General features: G+C 37.6%; 1 non-coding gene across 1 annotated transcript; it reads right to left on the reverse strand.

The window, feature by feature from the left end:
* Positions 1 to 1053: 1053 nt before the first annotated feature.
* Positions 1054 to 1127, reverse strand: Trnat-agu (transfer RNA threonine (anticodon AGU)). The gene has a single exon. It is a non-coding gene; the product is annotated as a tRNA-Thr (tRNA).
* Positions 1128 to 5059: the final 3932 nt, after the last annotated feature.

Genomic DNA, 5059 nt, shown 5'->3' on the forward strand with positions numbered 1-5059 from the left:
ATATGGCATTTTCTCTGGAGGTTTAGATTAAAATTCTTAAGAATCCAATGTACAACATCTGCCACGTGCAACCACCCAATAAATTGTAATATCCTCTCAAACTTGATAATTTCTTTATAAACCACTGGCAGTTGGCACTTTCACCCCCGCTCCCTAGTAGTTGCGAGGTCTTGGGAAATGCAATTAAATGTCAAGGATAATAGAAAAATCCCCAAAATTGTATGTACCGAAAGGGAAAAAGGGCTTTCCGTGACCCGTTTATGTCGTTCCAAAGCCTGGTATAAACGATGATAGACGCAAGTAATAAAATATTTAGGTTAATTATCAACTGTGCTTGATGAACCTGTCACAGTCGATTTATTCCTCTTGATTCCGTCTCTTGTCGAATTCAGAGTGGCATATAGCGGATTCCGGTACAGTTGTAGCTAGAGAAACCATTGGCGACACATTGAATGAATGTTCCTGCCTTTAAGGATATTCGCGTCCTAGTTCCCAGTAACGCAAGTTTCTCTGCTCTGGCTGAACATTTTACTCGGTAATTTCATTATCATTATTTTTAATGTGTGTGTGTGTGTGCGCGTTGGGGGGGGGGGGGGAGGAGATAGGAGTTGTACTATATATATATATATATATATATATATATATATATATATATATACGTAAGTAGAATGTGAACTGCAATATGGCTGACAGTGCTCAACTATATAGGAGCCCATGTAGTACAATATATAGTAGGATCGAAGGCGTTGCTTTATTAGTGACTTAGCTGGACAGTCTGTTTCGGCCGAAGCCTCGTCAGCAACTAAATCAGTTTCTTGTTAAAGTACAATGTAAGACATACGGCTCTGGTGCACTCAAGCAAGCAAACAAAAGATACATGCACGTGGCTACTTAACAACACAATAAAGTTGATAATGACACTGGTACTGGGCTTAACGAAAGGCAGGGGTACTAAACTGTTATATATATATATATATATTGAAACAAGGAAGGAAAAACTGACCAGGAACAATTGTAATAATAAATAGCGAAAACGTCCCAAGAAAGAAAATGGGTTTTCATCGGGATTCGAACCCGAGACCTCCGGATTACTAGACCGGTGCTCTACCGACTGAGCTATTGAAAGCCCTAGATCGGTATTCGTCCCAAACCCTTAACTCTCTTTGCTCGTGTGGTCAGAAGCTATAGTGTGTGTATGTGTGCCACACACACACACACACATACACACATTAACCTGACATAAACCCAAATGATGTATATCAACTTTGGAATAAATGTGAGGGATCGCCGAAGCGATGCAGCTTTTTGTAATATATTTTGAAACAAGGCAGGAAAAAACTGACCAGAAACAATTGTAATAATAAATAGCGAAAACTTTGAGCAAAGTTTTCGCTATATATATATATATATATATATATATATATACATATATTGTCCATCCATTTATGTGTAGAGGACGGAGCTACTGAATGGCTCTTAATCAAAATGTACAATGTATAGTCTCTTTTATCACCAGTGTAGTGACGTCAGTAGAGAGGGAGTTTCATCAACACTATGACGGGTTTTGACGTCATACACGTCCCCATACATCCCACCAAATTTCGGCCGACCCTCTCCACCAAATCTCTATATCAATATGCAAATCATCACGCGTCTCCCTTTTTTCTTTCAGATTTGTGATGGCGAAGTTCTCCTATATGGCGTTATAAGGCAGTATGGCGCTCCAACCCGACGTCTTTCAAAAGCACCATATATACATAACGTCTTCCCGACCCTAGAGATCAACACAACCATCCTCCACCACTCCCGCCTCCCCCATCCCCCATCCCCCCCCCCCCCCCCCGGCACCGTCTACACTGGTCTTTGGGGTAGCATCTTCATCAGCACATAATCCCCGACGCTATATTTACACAACTTGCGGCGCCGTCAAATTACAGAATGCGACTACTAAACGTGTAAGATCGAGTCCTTCACTCATTCTTTGCTCTTTTCTTCCTCCTTCTTTGCGACAATCCAGGAAATCGTGCCCACGCGCTCAGCCTCTTCACACATCATACATAAAAAAAGAAAAAAAAAATACAGACGTGCTAAGTCGATTCACACGTCCAATCTTTTGTAAGAGAAGCAGGTAATATACACATGGCCAGAACAAAAATTGAACGTGCCAAAGGGATACACCCTCTTTCAATACTCTCGACTCCTTCTCGTCAGAAGGTTGATCTAAGATACAGTGGTAACCCCGAAAAAAAAGGGGAAAAATAAAAACTTTTTTTTTTTAAAATTTGCAAATTTCGGAACTAGCAAGAACAAAAGTTAAGACAGTGAGTCTAAGATATTGTAAAGGTATAATGAATAAGCATAAACAACTATACGTTCACCCTTTCCATTCATCAGACTCACCTATACCAATATTCATAGCTCTAGATGTGAGCGGTTTCGGAAGCCTTTTTTTTTTCCTACAAAAGGAACTCTCCTATTTTAAGATAGTGTACTCACCTTTAAATAAGTGTACGTGACAAAAGGAAATACTAAAGACAATCATGCATGAACACGTAAAATTTGTCAGTGCATGTTGCAAAGCATTTCGGTTTGACATTGAGAAATGATAGACTTTCGAAATTCCGGCAACGATGTGAGAGAAAGACTCGATGCACTTTATCAAGAGCAACAAAATCATACATGAGACCTACATTTCCTAAAGGTACTGTTTACCATTGGGAGCAGTGACTGAAAAAAAAATCGAGTTATCACATTTGATGCATTATGTGTAGGTCAATTGTCCAAAAAAAAAAAAAAAAATCCTACCATTTTTTTATACAAATTTTGCGATAAAGCCTGAAATATAAGGAGGTATCACTGCTTTTTTATCAATAAACCATAACTGTAGACGGTTTATTTATTTTTTATTAGAGAAACAATTTTATCATAACGATTGTTCACATATTGTATATTCAACAATACTTAACATCAATCAAACAGATCAAAATTTTTACATTGGTTGTTTCTATCCCTAACTCACATTTTAGAACTATTTTGAAGCACTAAAGCTGGGTTTCTGTTTCATCTGCAAATGGTAAATGCCTTTAATGGCGGAAGTCAGAGATCTCCCTAGCGTCATACCAAGTGATGTCCATTTTAACTGATTCCTCGTCATTCCATTGTTATATTAAGGTCGTAATCGTTGGATATGGGTATACTTAGCTATAAACGATGATGACAAATAATAGTCTTTAATGTAAATGGCTATCGAACAAAATTACCTATACGTTAAGCAATCGTCAAACAGATATCTGGAGCTATTAACGTATTCAGATGCAGTCATACGTACAGCCGAGTGCACGATATTGGAAGTCATATAAGACGTTAACTCACTTCTTTGTTCATATTTGTTGTCATAAATAAGTAAATAAAAAAAATAAAAAAAACCCTGTTCATGCGAGCGTGGATATTTTGGGTTCCTACCGGAATGTAAAACAGACATATTCAATTGATGAATTATCACAATCTTTTTTTCGAAACAATTTACCATGGACTGTGCTTGATGTCACTTACTATAATCCATCCACTCGCGAGAGTACCCGAAAGCATGACTTGAGTTCGAGAATCATATATCTAATTAAAGATTGATTCACGGAACGACAAAAAACAAAAAAACAAACACACAATAAAAAAGCAAACAAACTGGAAACATGTGCCGATAGGGTCATGTCTGTTTCATTAAAATTTTAAGTTAATGCTTCAAATCAACTGTGGATCAACACATAGTAAACTAGAAATGTCGCTATGGCGACTGGTATGCTCCGCAGTAATGCATGGTTCTCCCAATAGGTCTATGGTATGTCTTCACAACAGTTTCATATAACTGGCAAAATATCTAAATGACATGTTTGTCACAAATGTGTTGAACGCTCACTTTCCTTGAACTAGGTTTCATAGGATGAATGGATATCTGGCTATATTGTCTAAGAGAAGAAGTACTGGGGAAATTGAGGATTTTTGCTGGACTTCTGACCCTTTTCTGAAATAATTTATGCATTGAGTGATTTCCAAAATATGGAGAAAAAGTGTAATTTCAGTATTGAAAAGTAACATTTTAGCATTTTAACCTGGCCCTTGATTCTTGACCTTTGACCCTATGACCCTAAAATTCCTAAGAGAATCACTGTCAGGCAGACATGTATATAACTATGTACTAAGTTTCATGATGGTACCTTGAGCCACTTCCGAGATATGGAGGAAGAAGGAAAAATCAAGCTCTTTAAATTGACCTTTGACCTTTTGGCGAAAAACTTTCCCAGAGAATCTCTATTGGGTAATACATGTATACACTGAGTTTCCAGAAAAATCATGCAGGCTTTGAATAGATATGAAGGAAACAGTGAAATTTTGAGGAGTTGACCTTGACCTTTGACCTTTAACCCCATGACCCCGAAATTCCCTACATAATCACTGCCTGTCAGTACAGGCACATGTACAATGTCCAATGAAGATACCTTGAACCATTTCCAAGATATGGAGAAAAAATGAAATTTTAACAGTTTTCACTTGACCTTTGACCTCATGGCCCGAAACTCTCCATAGAGAATCAATTATTGGGTAGTACATGACAGTATACACTAAGTTTCAAGAAAACACCTTCAGGCATTGCATATACACTGTAAAAACATCGGTGTTAGATTTAACACCACGGGTGTTAAATCTAACACCGATCAAACTTCAATAAAGGACCACACCTACAGGTGTTAAAAATGCACATGTGATGGTGTTGAAAAGTGTTCACCTGACACTTCGTGGTGTTAATTTGACACTGTACCTGGTGTTATTTTGACACTGTACTGGTGCTATTTAAAAAATGACACCACATGGTGTTGATTTGATATTTGCTGGTGTTAATATCAATGGTTTAACACCCGTCCAGCTTCAATAAGGGACCACACCAGCTGGTGTTACTTTGGTGTAAATTTATTTTCACATTTTTTCAAAAATCTAGTATTTTAATGTACAATTCTTGATCGTCTTGTTTAAATTAAAAATCAACAAGAAGTGCAGTTACTAAGAA

The sequence above is a fragment of the Diadema antillarum genome, unplaced genomic scaffold (assembly GCF_040938485.1).
Source record: "Diadema antillarum isolate AM-2024a unplaced genomic scaffold, OU_Dant_1.0 seq00001560_RagTag, whole genome shotgun sequence".
Taxonomy (NCBI): Eukaryota; Metazoa; Echinodermata; class Echinoidea; order Diadematoida; family Diadematidae; genus Diadema; species Diadema antillarum.